A 22018-nucleotide genomic window follows, 5' to 3' on the forward strand; every position below is an offset into this window, starting at 1 on the left:
AAACTGGATCAAATTAGTTGACAAGTGAAATATCTCATTTTTCTAAATAATGTGAGCATGAAAAATCAAGCTGACCTGCATTTACAGAGTGGAAGAATTATATTCAATGCAAAATTCAGATGATCAGATATTTTTTAAAAGATCAGAGTACAATGCACTGTCAATAGTCTCATCTTAAATTATTCTTATCTCAAGAGCTATTATTTGAGAGTTTCAATAGACGTAGTTTATATCAATTCTAAATTTTACCTGGTGAAAAGCCATTGAGACTTAGCATTTGAAAACTGTAGAAACAGCTGGGTTTAGTTTCAAAGCTCCAAAATTAAATTGAAAGAGGGAAAGACCCTAATCCTTCAAACCATCTGTTCAAAGAACAGTGAAAAAAAAAAAAAAATGACAGAGCCTTCAGCTGGGGAACAACAGTGGCCTCTTAACTGAAATCTGAAAGTCCCCTTCCTGCTCATGGTTTCAACTGATTCACAACATCCCTATGAGGTCTATAAAGTAAATATTTTTATCCTCACATAACATATATATGTTACCCCATGTGACATACGGAGTACTTACTTTATGTCACACAAAACATCACTAGTAGCAGAGGCAGGGCTTCAACCTAGGTTGGTCTCTTTAAAAATTCTAAAGTTTGGGAGTTCTCATCATGGCTCAGTGGTTAACAAACCCAACTAGCATCCATGAGGACGCAGGTTGGATCCCTGGCCTCGCACAGTGGGTTAAGGATCCAGTGTTGCCGTGATCTGTGGTGTAGCTCGCAAAAGCGGCTTAGATCTGGTGTTGCTGTCACTCTGGCAGAGGCCAGCGGCTACAGCTCTGATTGGACCCCTCACCTCGGAACCTCCTTATACTGAGGGTGTGGCCCTAAAAAGACAAAAAAAAAAATTTTTTTTCTAAAATTACTTTTCTGTACCAGCTTCCAATTCCATTCTTCCCTCCTATCCCCTTTCCTTTCTCTTTCTCTTTTCTTCTTTCTCCTCTTTGATCAAACATTAATTGGGATGCATCTGTAAGTGCCAGAAAGTATTCTCTGTTGCCAGTGTTCACGTAAGAAACATTTCTACCCACAATGGCAAAAAAGGCCAAGAACTATTCATAGAAATTTAGAGAAGTGGCATTAAAGCCAGCCCTTCATCTCTGCCTCATTTCTTTACTGTTCCCACTGAAAACGGAAACTTCTCACATCACCTAAAACATAAAACTACACGTTACATATCAGAGCTGACTCCCTCCACCCCCTCCAAGAACTGACTATACATGTGTATTCTGCAGGCTCTGTGAAATGTCTTCTCCCCAAACAAAACAAGACAAAACACAACACCTGGACTGCCCGGAGGAAAGGCTCCAGGGCAAACTTAAGGGTAACAGATCTCAGTGAGGTGGGGAGGCAGGGCATGGGAGATAAATGGTTGACTGGGTGGGTGACCATGAGACAAAAAAAGTTTGCTGAATTGCAGATTTATATAGTACTTGTTTTAGACTTTTGTTGTTGTTAAGCCAGAAGTTCTCTGTTCAGATAAATTTCACCCAGAAGCATAAAAGAGCACTAAAGAAAGTAGAGTGTTACATCTTAAGCAGGGTGGGGGACCCCAGAACCCTCCCTCCAGGCCTCTCTAGTGGCCCCTGCTAGGAAGAGCAAAGCACAAGAGTTCCTACTGTGGGTGAAGAATCTGACTGCAGCTGCCCCAGTCACTGCGGAGGTGTGGGTTTGATTCCTGGCTGAGCCCACTGGATCTAAAGGATGCAGTGTTGCTGCAGCTGTGGCTCAGATTTGATCCCTGGCCCAGGAACTTCCATATGCCATGGGCGCAGCCATAATATTAAACAAACAAAACTGGAAAAGCATAGCACAGATTTAAAGTACTTAAATACCCCTCAAAAAAATCAGGCAAGGAGACAGCTGGTCAGGGATGCCTCTCTTTCCTGGAAAACTGATTACTTATCTTAAAAGCTGAGAATCTACCCGAAGCAGGACAGGGGGTATGAAAATGGAAGGTTTGGGTTCCTAGGGAGCTGGCTGAGGGGTATTGGATTGTTGTGGGCTATATTAAGTTTATCCAATCTTAAATAACAATTCCATTTGGCAAAAGTTACTCTCAAACACATATCCCTCAGTACCAACCAGGAAATTAATCATACTTTATAATGCTTTAGCAATTCACTGTTCTCAATGCACACTATTTTCATGTCCATTGTCTTGTCAGATCCCCACTCCATGAGGCAAGCTGGACAGGTATTATTATCCCCATTTTAGAGATGAGGAAGTTGAGTTCAGAAAGATGAAGGGAATCCCACAAGGTCACATAACAAATACCTAGGTCTTCTGATTCCCAGTCCAGAGCTTTAAACCTGTTTGCCACATAAATCTTGCATCCCAGTAAGTGGTAAGTAAAGGTCGCAGATTTGGCATTACTGGTTTTGTGTCCTTGGGGGAACATCAGTATCCTCATTGTGCAGCAGGTATGATAATGACCTGCTTCCTCTAACTCATAATTCTGTGAAGAACAGAAGAGATGATTTGGTGTAAGCTCTTTGTAAGGTGCCATCTAAGGGTTAGTTACTCCCAACCCCCACTCCACTACAATCTTGGCCGGTTCTCTGTCCTAATAGGTTGGACCTCACTTTTGCAAACAAACAAAAATTATCTCACACTCCACTGGTATCGTGCAAGTCTCTCAAGAGCATCAGCCAGTGGCCAGAGAGGCCAGCCAGCCATGCTTCTGCACAACCTCAAACTAACCCTCTCTCTCTCTCCCCAAGACAGAGATTCTGGGATGTGCTGCCTAAAGTTTCCAAGACTTCTTTACGTGAACCTCAAGCATAAGGACCGTGGGTCCAGCTGATATTTGGGGAAGACTAACATCAAGGGGTCTGTTCATGGGAGAAGCTGGGCCTCTGTGGAGTCATCACAGGTGGGGGCTTTGTCTTCTGGGCAGAATCAGAACCTAAATGTGGTGCGTTCATCTGAGGGTGATCTGTTCTCTATAACCAAGTTCTGAGGGGACAACTTTGTAAGTTCAAATGGCAGTTTCATCACTTCCTATAAGAATTCACAAGTGGGTCCAGGCGCTGTATAGATGAGGGCCTTACACAGGAGGGCAAGCTGCAGATGACAAAAGATGTCTGATGAAAATAAAATCAGAATAAAGAAAGTTGGAATGATTTAGGGAATGTGTATGCTTTCACAAAAATGAAAACACCTTAGTGTTTTTTCAAAGTATAAATATTGTACCTGCTCATCATTTAAAAAAATATGCAGGAGTTCCCGTCGTGGCGCAGTGGTTAACGAATCCGACTAGGAACCATGAGGTTGCGGGTTCGGTCCCTGCCCTTGCTCAGTGGGTTAACGATCTGGCGTTGTCGTGAGCTGTGGTGTAGGTTGCAGACGCGGCTCGGATCCCACGTTGCTGTGGCTCTGGCGTAGGCCGGTGGCTACAGCCCCGATTCGACCCCTAGCCTGGGAACCTCCATATGCCGCGGGAGCGGCCCAAGAAATAGCAACAACAACAACAACAACAACAAAAGACAAAAGACAAAAAAAAAAATATATGCAGACAACACTGCAACACAGCAAAGCATGCAGAAGAGACAGAAAAGGATCCATCCAGAGAAAGCCATTAGTAATGTTTTATGCATATTCCTCCAGAATTTTTTAATACATATTATTACCAAAATGGAATTGTGTATACTTTATATGCTGTTTTGTAAAGTTCTCCACTTAAGTACTATTGGGCATCTTTCCATGCCAGTACATACATGTCATCCTTTTAACCAGCTCTATAATAAAGGATGGATATTACCCTCAAGCTCTGCGATCACCTTATCAATTCTCCTTCTCTCCTAAAGTCATCATCATCTGAGGCTCTCCCCCATATTTCAGGGATCCCTGATAATGGGTGGCTCTGAGAAACATCCTGACCTGTGATTTCTGGCCAATACCAATAAGCAGCCAAAAAACATCACTGGGCCAGCTGCATCTTTTCAGGCAAACGACTGTCTTCTCTGGGGCCCCAGGTTCTGTGTGTGTTAAATGAGAGGTCTGGATAGTGATTTCCTAAGATTCTTTCAGCTTGAACATGACACATTAGCTTCTGGCTCACTTATCTCTGTGTTTGCCTCAGTACAGGATGATCCTGGTGCTGGGCGAACGGGGTGCCACAGGAGCCCTGGCTGCCCACTGCATGATGTACTAAAAGGTCCTAGAGAACCTCTTCTGTAAGCGGACAGTTGAAGCTGGCATGGCTGGGGGAAGCACGAGGGTGTGCGGGAGGGTCACGCAAGAGAAACGGTGCTTCTGATTTCCTTCCAATATAGCAGAGGGTGGTGTTTGCAAGGATGCCTCTGATTCCCAGCATATCAGGAAATACAGCCTTTGAGGCCATTCAGCCCTTTCCCAGCACCAGTGTCTAAACTCCAAGTTAACTATGGTATTTGCTTTCCATTTTATTTATGTATTTATTTTTTGCTTTTTTTTTTAAGGCCGCACCCACGGCATATGGAGGTTCCCAGGCTAGGGGTCAAATCGGAGCTGTAGCTGCTGGCCTACACCATAGCCAAAGAAACACTGTGGGATCCAAGCTACGTCTTCGACCTACACCACAGTTCACGACAATGATGGATCCTTAACCCACTGAGCAAGGCCAGGGATCAAACCCTCAACTTTATGGCTCCTGGTCGGATTTGTTTCCGCTGCGCCACAATGGGAACTCCTCCTTTCCATTTTAAAAGCCACTTTGCATATATTATCTCATCTAATTCTCATTCCTGTCTTTTAGATGAGGAAACTGAGATTCAGGCAATGTGATGACTTGCCCTAAACCAGATGACAACAATTTGCTGAATGAAGACTCAACCCTAAGCTTCACTAGAGCTTCACCAACTCCTCCTCCACCTCCATAGTCTCCACATGGATACACAGAAACATGATGGATGCACACACGTGGGCAAGATACTCATGGAGGACACATCCTCCATCCCCACTCCACCGCCACGCAGACCCAAGACAGCACTGCCCTTCCCTGAATCCATCCATTCCTTCAACACATATTTATAAGGATCATGCTAGGCGCTGGTGATAAAATGATGAACCAGGAGATGTGGTTCCTGACCTCCCAGTGTTGATCCAGGGTCAGTCAGACTCTAGAATGAGGCAGGGAGAAGGTGGGGGTGAGAGTGGTACATGCAGTGTGGTAAGAGCAGTGCTGGGGCATACAGGGTGCAAGGGGAGCACATAGGAGGGACCCCTGACCTTTCCTCAGAGGGATCAGGAAAGGATGAGACATCCAAGCTGAGACCCAATAGATGGGTTGGAGTTGGCAAGACTGAGGTAGAGCTTATAAGAGAGATAAAGCGAGGGTTCTACACAGAGGGTGGAGCACGTTCAAACACCTGGAGCAAAAACAGCACAGCAGGGAGTTCCTGTTGTGGCGCAGCAGAAACAAATCCGACTAGGAACCATGAGGTTGCAGGTTCCATCCCTGGTTTCCCTCAGTGGGTTAAGGATCTAGCATTTCTGTGGGCTGTGGTGTAGGTCACAGATGTGGCTCGGATCCTGAGTTGCTGTGGTTATGAGGCAGGCCAGCAGTTGCAGCTCCGATTTGACCCCTAGCCTGAGAAGCAACACATGCCGCGGGTACAGCGCCGCCCCCCCCCAAAAAAAGGAACAGCACAGCAGTTCTGAGGAGCCACAAGAAGTACAATGTGGCCAGGGGATCTGCTCAGGTGGGAGGTGGTGTCCATTGAGGCTGCAGAAGATGCAGGTGTCTGAGTGTGATGGCTGGTAACCTTGTTCTTTTCTATGGAGTTGATATTTGTCTTGAGGGCAATAGGAAGCCATTGAAGGAGGGTTAAGTGAGGGATGATGGTGATAAGTTCTCATCAAAACATTCTCCTTTCTCCCATTGTAAGAATCTGTGGTCATAACTAATTTCAATCCGATTTTAAGGTATACTCTGGCTTTAGTTCCTGCAAAAATATAGCTGATCAACTTTAAGACACTTTCCTATTAAGGCTGTCACCTCCGTTTCATCTGCTTTTGTCACTCTTTCTGGGTCTCTGTGGCCTGTGCCAGGTTGGCTAAGATAACCAGAGCACAGCCACCAAGATGCCACAGATATGCCAGAAAACAGCATCTCACTGTTCCCTGCTCCCTGCCTCAGCCTTGACCTGGGGCCTGGACTCCAAACTGACGGAATATGGACTGACCCACCAACATCCCTCAGGAACACTGGAAGACACATTCAAAGTATAATGAGAAGTAAGTGAGCTAGGAAATTCTACCCTCATCATAAGCAAAGAGAAGCAGTATTAATATTCAAAAGTTATAGATAATAGAAATTGTCAGTGAAAATGATGCAAGGTCCATACAACCTATTCAATAAATACTAAATCAATCAGTACTTAGACACTAAGAGAACCCTTATAACAACTTGTAAAAATAGAAAGATTTCTATACGAAGAAATGGTTAATTACAGTATCTTATAAAAAGTATATATATATTTGCTTGTACATGCACAGAATATTTATAGAAAGATTTCCAAGAAAATTAATACCAGTTGCTTCTCAGGTGAGGAACAGGGAGGCCGAGGAAAGGAATGAGGAGAGATTTTTTGCTATACCCTTTAAATACTTTTATATTTTGAACAACAGGAATGTGATACCTGATTTTAAAAATAAAATTAACATTATTATTTGTTTATGTATTTGTCTTTTTTGGGCCACACCTGAAGCATATGGAAGTTCCCAGGCTAGGGGTTGAATTGGAGCTACAGATGCTGGCCTACACCACAGCCACAGCAATACAGGATTTGAGCCGTGTCTGCGACCTACACCACAGCTCATGGCAATGCTGGATCCTTAACCCACTGAACGAGGGCAAGGATTAAACCCGAGACCTCATGGATACTAGTCGGGTTCATTACTGCTGAGCCACAATGGGAATTCCCAAAAATTAGCTTTAAAAACCATCCATTCAGCAGAATCCCATGCAGTGACTAAGAAGAGTGAGATCGAGCCATAATTACAAAAATGGATAGTTCTTCAAGATCTGCTGTTTTTTAAAACAGCGTATTTCAAAACATATGTATGTTGTAACTATATCTCTGTGGAAAAAAAAAACAAAATCATTCAATGTGTGTATTTTTTTGTACGTACACAGAGAAAGGTCTCTGTGCTATTTGATATAGTAGTCATGAGCCACATGTATGTAAATTTAAATTAATTAAAAGTTAAGGTCCTGGGTGGCACTAGCCACAGTCAAGCTCTAGCAGCTGGATGGGGCCAGGGGCTGCCCTATGGGACAATGTAGATGGAGTGCATTTCCCTCGTGAGAAAGTTCTCCAGAGAGAACTGGCCTAGGTGAATCCAGCCCAGACTGTGAACTGAAGAATGGCACTTCCAGGATGTGAGAAGGGACTTTGTACTTTATAAATCTCTGTATTGTTTAATTTTTTTTTACAATTAGTCTCTAACTTTACAAGAGAAGAGGCTGGCTTGTGTCTGCGGCAGATATTTATTCCTCATTAAAAAACTGCATTTTTTCTGGAGTTCTTTTGTGGCTTAGCAGTTTAAGGATCCGGCGTTGTCACTGCGGTGGCTCAGGTTCTATCCCTGGCCCAGGAACTGTACTGGGGTGTGGCCAAAAAAATTTGCATTTCTCCCTGACTCCTGCCAGTCCACTCAGCACTCAGGAACCAAGGGATGGCAGTGCACACTAGAAGAGTTACTTGGCAAAGAAGGAATGGAGATGCCCACTGCCTGCAGGGAACACAGTTCTGGGAGGGGCACCTCAGGCAGCGGCTGACCATCCTGCCAGCCAGTCTCGCTCCCCTCTGGGTCTCTGCTTTTTGGTCACAAGGGGCAAAACCAGTTTCAGTGCCTGCCCCTGGGAGAAGCAAAGGCTGAAGTATTTTTAGTTCTTAGAGTTCTGGAATCTGGCAAGAGCGAGGCGGGCACTGGGCAGGGAGGCCCATCTCCCAGGAACCCTGTGGTCTCCTTTGAGACGGGGGCCTAGGAGGGTAGGGGAGGACACGGCTCTGGGGTGGGGGCCAGCTATCCCAAGGTGGGAGGGGTCCAAGCTCAAGGGAGAACCTGCGTGTACAACTGGCAAGAATGAGAGATCTGACACCTGCTCTGTGGTTTCCTAAATTGGGGGAATGACAAGGATGACTTGGGAGCAAACAGAGATGGGATGGAGTAGAAGTGAGACTGGCAGACAGATGGGAAGGGATGTTACAAACATTTTCCACCTCAAATAAACTTGGATTTGAAGGGTTAAACATCACTCTGGTTCTCATCCACAGGACAGAGAGAAACGAAATTTCCTAAGATGGAAAATAAATAGCTGAAATAAACTCTGAAACTCGGAGTTACAGCTGTTCGGGGCACCTCAATTTTCCTCCACCTGGAGGAGGTTTATTCTCAGACGGGTCCAATTTTTTCTCAATAGCAACAAGAGCAAAAAGAATACAGTTGCTTTAAATGTGGCTTCTTCCTTTCTCAATCTGGAATTTAAACAGGCACATCTGTCCTCATCACTCTTTTCTTCTCTGAACAATGGAAACTGGTCATTGAAGAAGCCATCCACTCCTGTGAGCCTCGTCCAGGCAGGCAAGTGGCTCCAGCTTCCACCTTGTGCTCCTTGTTCCTCTCTGGAGAGTATGGATCCTGCCATACGGTTTCCACCTTGACACCTTGGCTTGTGTTGTTCCCTCTGCCTGCACTAGCTTCCCTTTAGGCAGAGCCGATTCAGGTGCCACTCATCTTAGAAGATCTAGCTCCTCTGAGTCAGGACTAACAACATCCACTTCCTCTTGTGATTTGTGTGGGACACAGAAGAGGATGTGTCCATCTCCTGCATGGCATTGGAAGCCCCTACAGGGACAGAGCAAGCCTGTTCATCCCTGTGTCCTGGCTGACCCTGGGCCTGGTGCTGGTGAGTGCTGAGTAAGTGCCGATGTCCATCCTCTCTTCCCCTCCCACAATCACTATCCTATTCCCTTCGTTCACCTTATTATCTAATGACGCAACCATGTGCTGTGGGGAAGACTGTGGTAGGTTGAGTAATGGTGCTCCAAAGAAGTCTGTGCCCTTATTCCTGGAATTGTAAATGTTGCCTCACATGGCTACAGGGGCTTTTGTGGAGGAGGTCAAGCTAAGGATCTTGAGATTATTTTGGATTGTTTGATATAGTGCTAAGGTCTTTATAAGAGAGAGGCAGGGAGTTCCCATTGTGGCTCAGCAGAAACGAACCAGACTAGTCCATGAGGATGCGGGTTCGACCCCTTGCCTCACTCAGTGGGTTAAGGATCCAGCGTTGCTGAAAGCTGCGGTATAGGTCGCAGACAGATTTGGCGTTTCTGTGGCTGTGGTGTAGACCGGCAGCTGCAGCCCCAATTCAGCCCCTAGCCTGAGAACTTCCATATGCTGCAGGTGCAGCCCTTAAAAAAAGAGAGAGAGAGGCAGGAGATCAGACAGAAGGCCATGTGAGAGTGGAGCAGAGGGAGCAAAGGCCATGTGATGAGGACCATAAACCCAAGGATGGAGACAGCCTCTAGGACCTGGAAAAGGCAAGGAAATGAATTCTTCCTGAAAGTATCCAAGAGGAACCAGCCTTGCAGACACCTAACACATAGATGATCAGAGAATGGTTCCTCGAGGAGCTTATTTTCAAGGAAAGAGGCAATTTAGGAAACCATGACAGCTGTTGGAGGTGAGAGTAGGGAAGGTCCAGACTTCACCATCCTGATCACCTTCCTAAATATACCTCTGTGTATAAGCAGAGCACTTCAAATAGAACACTGAGAAATGAACAGAGTGCAGTGTGGATCCCTCAATCATACACTTTTCAGCCTAAGATTCTGCTCATACAGCCTAAAATTGAGCCAGATATACACCTCATTCAGTCAACTGCCAAAATGCAACTGTGGAGCAAAGAAATAGGCATATGTGAAATGTCGCACAGGCCAGCTAAAACCCTGGCCTTCCACTGTTCCATCAATGATAAAAACAGGCTCATTTTCCAGATTTATAACTCTCCTGAAATACAAATGGAAACTAGAAGGTCGGATGACTGTCGCTATGCTTATAGCCTCTTGCCATAACCTATAACCCTCACTTTTTTTCTTTTCGGTTTTGTTTTTAGGTTGTTTCCTTTTGCTGACTACTAAAGCAATATAAAACTTAGAAAGTTTACCACACTCCCACCCCAGAAATATTTATCAGCAGATAAGAATCTTAAAAGTAGCATTTTTACACATTCAACCAAAGAAAATAATTATGTGTACATAAGATATTTTTTTTTTAAAAGAAGAAGCCCTTAGGGATACATGGGAGCCTTGGAATTTGTTCTTAGTTCTCAACTTCCCCGTCTGTAGCATTACTCAGGAACCACATTCTGAGTAATGAGGCTGAAACAGATTTCCAATCACCAAGGAAATAAGAGCCATAGTTAACACTCGCGGAAGGTTAACTAAATTCCAGGCGGTGCACCAGTTTATGTAATCCTCCTGCGGACCCTGTGTGGTAGACACTATTATTCTCACAATCCCCACTTCATAGATGAGAAAGCTGAGGCATAGAGAGGTTCAGTGGCTTGTGCATGGTCACAAAGCTAGCATATGGTAGAGCTAGGATTTAAACCCAGGCAGACTAGCAGCATAAAATCCATGTGCTAGCCACTTCGCTGCAAGCACCACTTCTCAGAGTGGTTAGCTGATTTCACTAAGCTGCATCTATTAAGGCAGGAAAGCAAACCAACAGACTTTACGAAGCTCCTTTTTTTTAAAAAAGAGGGATGGGAACAAAAGGGCTTTATGAAAAATTCAGCGAATCAAGACACCCCATTCCATGATACTTTCCAAGGATTTTTTTTCACCTCAATTTAAATAGTAAAACTACATGTTCACTGTTCAAATTTGGGGCAATATAGAAAGTATAACAACAACCAAAAAATCATGTGGTTTCAGTTAGCTGCTGCTTTTTACAAGCTAGTCAAAGTGAGATCAGTAGGCTGAAGATATGACAGTCACCTGGAGCTTGTCTTTATAAAGATGTGGATTCCTGCCCCCCCACCTCCCAGAACTACAAGAGGAGAATCTCTTGGGGGCTGACCTCAGAATGCTGACTTGCAGCGGCCCTTTACAGTGTGTAGCCCTATAAACTGGGGAATTCATTTAGTGGGCTTGCATGTTCCCCACAGACCCAGACACTACGGGACCTATGCCCATCTGAAATTCTGTCCACTTTGTTTCAAGGAGTCCAAAAGGGAATTTAAGGAGTATTTCTAATACTCCTTATAGTGTACTAAAATTTAACCCCTATTTTGTAAATTTTGAAATTTTAAATAAAATTAAATTTCTAAAGTAAACATGATGTTTTTAGTCATCCTTCTGCCCAGTAGAGTATCATTGCCAGAGGCTTAAAAAGAGAGGTCCAGAATTCTTGGACCCAAAACTCAAAACTCATTTGCTCCCCTCCTACCTGTCCCCAGAACAGTCCCCCTCCTTCTTTTCTGAATTCAAGTTGTATTTAGGGGCAGTAAAAGAAGGGGGGGGCACTGAAGAAACCAAGTTTTGTATGCGAGTCAGCCCTTGATGGGTATATTTTCTTGATTTTCAGATGCAGGCTCTGTGCCCAGGGTACAAACAGCTGCACTGCAGCCCCTGAAACCCCTGAGGTGGGGTTTGTGTCCTCAGCTTGGAGCTGCATTCAGAACCCTGCATCTAGCTTTGCTTTTCCAGAAAGCAAAATGGCTTCTCTCCATTAACACCAGGCCCATATTCTAGCAATTAGCCAAACAAAGGATTTTCCAAATATGGACTCAAGAAAGCATGTGCACTTTGAAAGCCACAATGAAGCTTAAATAGCTACAACTTATTAAAAAGAAAGCCAACAATTGACGCCGAAAAAGCGTGAGTCCTTAAAGAACAGAACAGCAAGACAAAAGCCAGAAAGAGGAACAAAAATATGCATTGTAGGGGAGGGACCAGCAGGGAGGTGTAGATTTATATGGAAGAGTTGACATCATTGTTTCCCAGTAATACTCAGCATGCAGGAAACAGATGGGAAAGCAGTGGTAGAAGGGGCTACTTATGGTAACAGGGCATGCTCTGTTTAGAATCCTGCTTTGGAACTTAAATGTTTGACTCTGAAAAACTGGGGATGGGTACTCCATTGCTGGCGGTTTTATTAAAGTCTAGCTAAATCCTACTGAACTTATCACCTTGGCAATGCATGGTTAAATGGAGCGCTGGATATCAGACCTTGATTTACTGCCAGCATAACTCCAGCTATCTGGGTCCAGAGGAGACAAAGCCTTTGTGGTGTTGGGGTTACCGAGGGGGAATTTAATGTTGGACAGACATGGTTTGAGTCCTGGTTCTCTCAATTCCTAGCTGTGTGATGTTCTGCAAGTTGCTTAACCTCTCTGAGTTGGTTTTCATATACACTACGGGGGGCAAAACAGAACTTTTCATACACAGTGGGGAGAGGTTGGGGTTGCACATTTAGGCCATACTGTTGGATTTAATCAAGAAACATAAATTAGGGTGATTGGTTAACATCATTTTTAAAAGTTTTACCTTTTAACAGAATCTCCCCTTCCCCTTGCTCTTGGGCAGGGCACAGACAGAGTCAAGGCAACTGCTACCCTTGTTATGATCAGCTCCAGTGCCTTCTCCTGGGGGTAGGATCACTCTCCTGCCACTAAAGACAGCTTCCATCGCCCCAGCCAGGATCCACCCCCCAACAAGGCTGGACATTTACAAGTCACTCAACTACCTTTCCCACAGTTTAAGCGTCTTCTCCCCCAGGGTGCAAGAGGGTTTGACCAGTTCTAAGTATCAGGCAAAACCATGTGGTTTCCTGTCTGTAGAAACCAACCACCATATTTTACCATACCTCCGACATTCCTCACGAGTCAGATGATCTTTATTGTTTTATTAATTTCCCCCCCTTACAAACAACCCACTCTGACAGTTCTCTTTCCCTTGGCTGCCTTGCATGTCGACATCCCTGGCTTGCACCTTGCCCAGAGCCCTCATTTCATTCTTTTTAGTACTTTGTGTTCTCATCTTACGTCATTCTAAAAGGCTGAGAGCAACTGCAGAGCATCTTTGTAAACCCAAGAGTGTCTAGCACATGAGAGTCCCATTAAATATTTGTTGCATTGAATTGAAAGTCCATACAAGGTGGTTTCTGAATATAAACACAAAAAGAACCAGGAGAAGAAACATGCATATTTACACATTAGCTCAATTGACAAAGGCTATAGATTTATTTATAGGTTTCCAGACTCCTATTTTAAATGTCAAACTGTTTTATGCTATCTGTAACAGTAAGAGCTGGTATGTGTTGCTTTTCAGGAGGGTGACATTCATCCCTCTACCTCTGGGGGTAGGGGGCCCCCAGAAGCATTCTTGGCTAGCATCAGGCCATGGGTGTGGCACCATGGCCTGGTATGCATCAGCCAAGCTTGAACTAGAACAAAGAGTGCCTGAGACTCGATCCCAGAAACTCACTTTGGTTCTGGGGCCCCACCAAGAATGTGGTTCATACCAAGGAGTGACTGGTGAAGCACTGGGAAAAGGCAGTGTTTCAGGGGCACCCTGTGCAAAGCCTGGGTCAGTTTCTATCTGGGAGTAGCTATGCACCCTCCTGGGGAACCTTGAACAATCTTGAATTCCTGATACTCTAGCACATCAGCAATGTCCTAGGTCCTGAGCTTCCTAGAAGGGCTCCAACTCTGGCTTCCTGGAGGAAATAGGGTCGATCAATCACCTGCTGTGTATCGGTTGCAGAGAGGCCAGTGAGCCATCCAATCTGTGTGAGCTGCCCAAGGCCACCCAGCCTTCAGCAGAGCTCACTGTCCACTTGCAAACACAAAGCCGGTGAGAAACAGAATAACCAGGTAGAATGAAGACCAAACTGGGTGCCTCTGACTCTAAGGCAAGGGCTGTTCCAAGAAGAAAGGAGAATTGTGGCTGCAGTAGGCAGGGAGGGGCCTGGGAGGAAAAGGTTAGACTTGACAGCTGGTAGGTAGGGTGAGAGTAGGTGTGTGTGAAAAGCGCCTGGCAGAAGGTGAAGCCCTATACAAACGTTAGCTGTTATTATTCCTATTCATGGTCTAGGCTGGGGAAAGAATAACTCGAAGGGAGAAAGGCCACTTTTTGCAGGTTTGTTCTTTTTTTTTGTTTTTTTGTTTTTTTTAGGGCCACACCTGCAGCATATGAAAGTTCCCAGGCTAGGGGTCGAATCAGAGCTGCAGCTGCTGGTCTACACCACAGCCACAACAACTCAGGATCCGAGCCTCATCTGCAACCTACGCCACAGCTCATGGCAACTCCAGATCCTTATCCCACTGAGCAAGGCCAGGGATTTAACCAGAGTCCTCATGGATACTAGTGTGGTTTGTTACCATTGAGCCATAACTGGAACTCCCTCTTTTTCTTTTTTTTTTTTTTTTTAACAAAACTGTAACATAAATGCCAAATTATGAAATATGCTATTTTGGGAGATTGTGCCTAAAACTGGCCTTGCGAGTAAGACAGATCTGGATTTAAATTCTGCCTCTCTTATCCCTATAATCTTGGCAAGTGATTTAACCTCTTAGATCTCAGTTTTTTTTTCATCTAGAAAAGGAGAGGAAATGCCCAATTTTTACAGATTTTGAAAACATTACTTTGTATGCATCGAGTGACTGGCATATAGTAAGCAGTCAATGCAGGTTGTAGCGCTACGAATAAAAATAATAAGCAGGTGTGATCTGGGATTCAGCTTGCATTTCTGGGTCCCTTCTCTCCTTCTGAGAGACCTTCCCTTCCTCCTCCTCCTGTTAGCCATCCTGCAGCCTAGTGTTCTCATTTCTCTACCAGAAGTTGCTCTTACAGAAAATCTAGCAATCTCTTTTGAATTGAGGTCAGCATGTTTCCTCAGGGATTCTTTATTTTAAGCCTTACCTAAAATTGCATCCTTGCAGGGGGGCGGGGGTTGCTGACTAGAGGGACAGGGGGTGGTATCTAGACTCTTTAAAGTTCCATAAGCTGGGGCTTCACCTCAATCAGGATGCAAGACCAACCCTTTGAGGAAGGAACACCAAAACCAGATAAACTGAAGTGTAGCATTTGTGCTGGGGCATAGAGAGAAACAGCTCAGAAAATCAGGTGGGCCATGCGCCCATAAGCAAAAAGAAAATTAATTTGAAGTGTGATGATAAGTGGGAAAATGCCAGTTTGGCTTAAATACACGGCAAACAATGAGAGAGAAAGAAAACACAATAGAAAATCAAAAGAGCACGTAGCCCCATGTTCCTGGGTATGAAGGAGCCACACAGAAGGACTCAGCATCCTGAGGCCCAGAGGCAGGAGGTGGGGTGCAGCTCACCCTGACCATCCTGTCCTGGGGGAAATGAGCCCTGGGTAGTCCCAACGGGAAGGGTCTATCACTACTTTATTCCAGAAATTTTTAGCCACCATATCTAATGGAAGAGGAGTTGGGGAGTACTTCTCGTCCCCAGACTGAGTCCTAGACCTCTCAGCCCTGTCCTCTTCTCCTACCCTCTGCCACAAAACCCAGAAACTTTCTGCAGTGTGTTGATTCCTGGGGACAAACAGTCCCCAGCAAGTGCTTCAGAACTGCCTTGGTCAGTCAGCTTCTGGAATTCAGGATGTGTTCTCCCCTCATTCCCACTCTCACAGAAAAAGGTTTCCAGGCTAGCCCACAGAGGCCTACGGGATTAAGGGGGGAAAGAAAAGAACGTGCATCAAAAACTGCTTTAGGAGTTCCCGTCGTGGCGCAGTGGTTAACGAATCCGACTCGGAACCATGAGGTTGCGGGTTCGGTCCCTGCCCTTGCTCAGTGGGTTAAGGATCCCGCGTTGCTATGGCTCTGGCGTAGGCTGGCAGCTACAGCTCCGATTAGACCCCTAGCCTGGGAACCTCCATATGCCATGGGAGCAGCCAAAGAAATAGCAAAAAGACAAAAAAAAAAAAAACTGCTTTAGTGGCATGGGGAGCTTATTCACCATGTACAGCATCATCTGTGGGAAGATGTGTTCCTAGTTTCCACGCTTCCCTCTGGCCCAGCAGACAGTCTGCTGGGCTCCAGGGTGGGTCTGGAGCGACAGGGCCGAGGGCTTCCTTAGCAGTCCCAACGCCTGGGCCTCCTGAGGCAGGAAGGCATCTGGGTGGCTGCCAGTGGGGGTGGTAGGGGTGGAGGTAGGGCGAGGCTATGCCTGTGGTCAAGGGGCTCTTGGCAGAGGTCTAGAGAGTGGGCAGGAGGGAGGGATGTGTGTGGGTGGAATGGCTGATTCCATCCTCAGTTTGGGTTTGCCATATCCAGACCATACAGAGTAAGTTGCAGTTCGGCTTCATGCTATCAGTTTGCTGCAGGTTTAAAGCCTTAATTGTCCTTTTTTAGTTCTTTTGGTTTCACTGTGGGAGTCCAGATTTGGGGATTCCCACTCTAAACTCAAGCCTATGAGGTGGCTGTTCTGTTTCCACAAACTCCACCTCCAGGACCCGACTTCTCTTTCAGTTCTCTGTGGGTCCAAGAGTAGCTGGGTATCTTTCTTTAAGGTCTTTTAGTTTCAGGTTGATATTCTGCTCTCCCAGTGGCTCTGGGAAATCCCTGTGTGAACCCTCCATCCAGTGGGGCAAGCAGTCAGCTTCCTGTCCCCTTTGGTGAGTGAGTAACCCATCGAACATATCATTTAGTCGTTTCATTGCAGCCCTCATTCACTCAGTCCTGGACAGTATGTGGTTATGCCAGGGCAAGTCCAGGGTGTTATGATAACAACAGCTACATTTAGACCTTACCTTGTGCATGCCTTCTGCCAAGTGCTTTGCCCACAGTCACTCATTTCTCTTCACATCAGTCCTCTTAGGCCCATTTCACAAATGAGGAAACTGAGACCCAGAGGGGGTAAGTAACTTGCTCCAGGGTCACTCAGCGGGGAACAGGCAAAGTCAGGATTCTATCCCAGGCAGTAGGCTTCCAGAATTCCTAATGGGAAAGTAGCTGACTAAAGAGGGTGAGGGAAAGTTTCCAGAAGCTGCTGAGACCCAAAGGATAAGAATTAGGTGGAGTTCCTGTCGTGGCTCGGTGGTTAACAAATCCGACTAAGAACAATGAGGTTGCAGGTTCGATCCCTGGCCTTGCTCAGTGGGTTAAGGATCCAGCATTGCTGTGAGCTGTGGTGTAGGTCGCAGACTCGGCTCAGATCCCGAGTTGCTGTGGCTGTGGCTGGCATAGGCTGGTGGCTACAGCTCCTATTCGACCCCTAGCCTGGGAACTTCCATATGCCTCGAGAGCGGCCCTAGAAAAGGCAAAAAGACAAAACAAAACAAACAAACAAAAAAAGGTAGAGAAAGTGCCAGGCAAGACATTGGGGAGGAAACAACTAAGCCAAAGAGAATCCCTCTGTCCTGGTTCTCCATCATTGTTAAATTTTCTCTGGAACAGAAAAATATTCACCTTCCTTGCTAAGACTTAGATCCTGTTTATGTTTAGGTGTCTTGTCTATTTAATTGAAGATAAAAGCTTTCATATTTTCTCCTGTGGTTATGGCAGCTAACTTCAGGACTCAGTTCACATCCCTCAGACTGTAAATTTCTTGAGTCTGGGGTGCCTGCTTCCTTCTTGCCCATAGTACCTCTCCAGTGCCCTATGACTATTTGTGAAATGAACAAATAAAGTGAAAGAATGAGTTAGCTTCAGAAATGTAGAAAAGTGACATCTCAAAGTTCTCACTACCTTATCATTGTTCTTTGAAATCCTGGAGACATCTTACTCTCTTCAAGCTTAAAATTCTATTTTGTAATGGGTGTTTATTTATTTGTTAGGAAACTTTTGTAATCCCTCAAATCAAATATGCACACACACATATTTCTTTTCAACCTTTTAAGAAACAGAAAAAACCTTCAGGAATAATGTCCTTATCAACATTCAGACAGTACATTCTGAATAGTCAAGTCTGCTTATCCAGGGAGAAAATAATCTATGAATCGCTGCATGATAAGCAGAGGTTCTCAACTCTGCCTACATATCAGAATCATCTCGGAAGATTTTAAAACATACCCATGCCTGGTCATCAAGACATTCTGACTTTTTTTTTTTTTTTGGTTTTTTTAGGGCCGAACCTGCGGCATACGGAGGTTCCCAGGCTAGGGATGGAATCGGAGCTGTAGCTGCTGGCCTACACCACAGCCACAGCAAAGCCAGATCTGAGCCACATCTGCGACCTACACCACAGCTCACAGCAACAACACTGGATCCTTAGCCCACTGAGGCCAGGGATCGAACCCACATCCTCATGGATACGAGTCGGATTCATTTCTGCTGAGCCATGAAAGGAACTTCCTTGATTCTGACTTAATTGTTTGAAAAGGGACCTGAGCATCAGCCTTTTTTAAAGCTCCTCAGGTGATCCTAATGTGCCACCATCAAGCAAACTACCATGCCGATAATGATCACTTTTTACCAGGGAGTGAGTCAAAAGGCTGAGATTGTTGGGAAGGGTGAGGAAGTCCTCAGCCCGTAGAGTGGGACCAGCATGGAGGCAGAGACAGCTTTCCTGTAATGCTCTCTTCCTGGTCTCTTGACTCCTGGCCCCAGCATTTCCAAGCACTGTGGGAAGATCCAGAGCACTCGGCTCAGAGGGGAGAGGTAGGAAATGCTCATGGATGCACTCTGGCCTCACAGGGCTTCACCCACTGCCTTCCAACCGCAGGCGACACAATGATGTGGTTTTCATTCCATAGCTCTGCAAGCAAGGGTCTTCGTACTCAGTGGTCAAGAAGAAGACAAAGAAAACGGTACTATTTTCAGCATCAGCAGCTAGGAAGGGATGATCTTCTCCCTCTATTCCAGACAGGAAGAGAAAGTTATCTGGTTCCCAGGGGAGAGCTGGGGGTTGGGGCAGCAGCCACTGTGCTAGAGGGGAAGTGAAAGAAAGGCTGGCCAAGTTGGCCAGGAGCAATTTCATGCCATTCTTGGGTGATCTCACCAGCTGGAGAAGAGTGGTCAAAGAAGCAAAAAGAGGGAAATTGGCCCTTCACATCAGCCCTATGTGCAGCTGGGGATGATCAACAGCAGGGTCTGAACTTGGCATCTGTGTGGATGCCCACAGAAACTGTATACATGATTTGTGTGTGTGTGTTGGTGTGTGTTTCTAAGGGAAAGGTTTCTGGTTTTCATCAGCTTCCTAAAGATTAAGGATGACACTGGCCTCAAGCAACGTCTCCTTTAAGCTGAATATCTATTTGTCACCTACACACCCTGCCTCAGCAGCCTTATCCAACTGAAGGTAGCAGGGCTTGGCTACAGCAAATTGCAGAAGCTAATGACACTCGTCCTCTGTGCTCGGGCCTCACATGGGGAGTGAGTATTGCTTCCCCATAATCAGGTGGGCTGAGTGCAGATAACTGTCACCAGCTTTGTTCTGCACCCCAGCTCAGGGCTTTCCCTCCCTCTCCAAACTCAGCAGTTCTTTTGGCATCTCTGTCCTTTCCTTCTGCCCTTCCTGCTCCCAGACCTGGATCCATTTTTCTCTGTCTCTCCTCAAGTCCGTCACCTTATCCCCGACCTCCAAAGCTGAGTAACCACGATACCAGTCTTATAAGGCCCTCCCCAGCATTCCACAACCTATTACCACGATGACTTGTCACCCTCAGGATTCTGGGCTGAACTTTCAGCTGGCAGGCAAAGGGGCACTGCCCAGGTCAGCTTTTTCTCCCTGGGGACAGAGTCCAGGCCTTGCCTATTAACCAACACGTTCCAGAAAGCTCATGAGGAGGACACATGAAATCTCATGAGGACACAGTGTTTTAGAGAAAACCATTAGCACTGACTACTTATTGATGCTACACTATAACAAAAATAAAGAGAAAAATGCCTGACTAGTTCTAGATGTGGGAAAAAGAGAAATCCTAATTACCCTCATTTATATAAGCTAGGTATTGTGCACGCCAATTCCCACGTGGCACAATAACGGTGTCTGGATCATTAAGTGGGTCAATTTCCTTCTGTTTCAAAGCTGAACTTTATTCAGGTATGTCAGTCTTGAAAGTTCGCTGATTCTGGGGCAGGACTGTCTGCTTTCAATTTAGGGGGAGAAAAAAAAGCATTAGAGGAGAATGTTGGCCTAGACAAGGAAGCCGGGGAAGGGAGAGGAGCCTAGTGGGCCAGAGCCCTCTGCCTCCTTCATGACTGAAGATATAAGGCAGGTCAGTTTACCTCTTTGCACTGCCTCCTCCCTTCTCAGGGTAGGTAGCACTGGGTACTGGTTTCCATTTTTTTCCCCTTTCAGCAGTAGTCCCTTTTCTTTTTCTTTTTTTCCAAATGAAACATATATGAAAGCCCAAAATACAAAGCAGGTGAAAGAGGGATTGTCTAAGGCTGCCTTTGAAGTGTCTTTACAGAACCCTGGGATTCCTGGCTCATCCTATGACCTGTGACATTGTAAGAAGGGGCAGGATTGATAAGCACCTCCACGCAACTCTAAACTTTGGAGTGAGGGCCCAGAAGAACACCTGCATGGTAGGAGGTGGTATCCACAAGCATTCATTAAGTGAACCTGGATGTGAACCTGAAGGCCCCCCTTTGCAAAAACAGGTGGAGGAAAACATTTCATTGCGAACTTCTGAGGGTAATGGTTAAGCTGCATACTTGGCGTTCTCTCACACTCAAAAAAACTCAACCCCATGCGATGTTATTTCAAATCTACCTCTCCAGATTGTTGGAGAGGATTAAATGAATTGACTCTGCTGTGTCCCAGTTGCAAAAGAGGCAGTTTTGAAATGTGCGGTCCCCCAAGCTGTAAAATACCAAGCTATTTGTCCTAATGACACAGCAGACTCTGAACTCAAGAATTCCGCAGGAATATCACACCACTGCAAATTACTAGGTGGTGCTGAGTCTTTGAAAAAAATGAAATAGAAACAAAAGCATTGCTCTGTTTTTGAGATGCACATTTGATATGAGCTAATCAAATAGCTTTTGAGATTATTTTCCTGGAGGCAGAATTATTCTGCATAGTTAGCCCTTCAGTTTCCCCCCTTTCTTGTATCTATGTATGTATAAACACAAGGCCCATATAGTAGACTTTTTTCTCTCTCACTGAAGTTTCTGAAGACAAGGCCTTTTTGTCACGGATAAGTACAGGGCCAGTCAACCTTACAAAAGGAGTCATTTAATGCTCAATTTCTCCAACGTTCCTATGATTAAAAACTTCTAACCTCAAATGCTGTTATTGTGTTCTGGATTGTTTTCTTTCGCCCTCCCCTTAACAAATGTTTAAATTGTCTCTACTCTGGAGGATCGGCTTTTTTTCCAATCTGACCTTGAAAGCAGAGACTCTCTCCTTAAGAAACGCTCTCCTAAACTATTTTCAAGGCAAGGCCCTCTGACCTTTTTACAACACTCTTCTTGTCTGACACACCAAACGCTAATCTGAAAGCCAAGAGGAGGTAAAGGGTCTGAGGGGTTGGGAAGGGGAGGGAGGGAGGTACTATATATTTGGCATCAGTTCAGAAATTCAGAAAATGTTTGTGCAACCACTCCCCCAGCCAGGATCCACCGCACCCCCTGCCTTCCAGCACATTAATAAAAAAAGATGTGAGCTGATGAAACTGGAGAAGCCGGGAGGGACACCTAAGGCGGTCATAATTATGTACCCAGAGAAGCCCAGTGAACACCATCCCACAGGTCCAGTCCTCACCCCTCCTCTCCCACATCCAAAGTTGGGGATCGGGATCTCTCCAGCCCCCACCCCAGGCCCCCAGGGGTAGCCGCTTAAACTTGCAGCAGCACCGCCCATTAACGGCTTGTGTGACACAAACGGAAGGACTGACACAACCTCTACACGTCGGGGTGGCAGCGCTATGCACCTCAAGAATTGTGTATGTTCTTCAAAAAGAAAAAAAAGTAGAAGGAGCGCACAAGCCTGGAATACATTAACTTGTGAATTGAATGTAACACACCCTCGGAGAGTCCCTCTTTCTCTCAAACAAA

General features: G+C 45.5%; 1 protein-coding gene and 2 long non-coding RNA genes across 3 annotated transcripts in view; all 3 read right to left on the minus strand.

Annotated features, from left to right (window-relative positions):
• Window positions 1-22018, minus strand: part of ARHGAP31 (Rho GTPase activating protein 31) — a 111181-nt gene that overhangs the window by 88461 nt on the left and 702 nt on the right. The window lies entirely within an intron of this gene.
• LOC146397721 (uncharacterized) lies at window positions 976-7406 on the minus strand. The gene is made up of 2 exons (XR_014824795.1): window positions 4608-7406; window positions 976-3464 (listed from the first exon to the last, which is right to left on the minus strand). It is a non-coding gene; the product is annotated as an uncharacterized LOC146397721 (long non-coding RNA).
• LOC146397722 (uncharacterized) lies at window positions 15398-22015 on the minus strand. Its single transcript, XR_014824794.1, has 3 exons — window positions 18213-22015; window positions 17194-17268; window positions 15398-15887 (listed from the first exon to the last, which is right to left on the minus strand). It is a non-coding gene; the product is annotated as an uncharacterized LOC146397722 (long non-coding RNA).

Source organism: Sus scrofa, chromosome 13 (genome assembly GCF_054392235.1).
Source record: "Sus scrofa isolate SSC_HxYL_T2T_F1_AM1 chromosome 13, Sscrofa_HxYL_maternal_Yorkshire_Landrace_v2.0, whole genome shotgun sequence".
NCBI lineage: Eukaryota > Metazoa > Chordata > Mammalia > Artiodactyla > Suidae > Sus > Sus scrofa.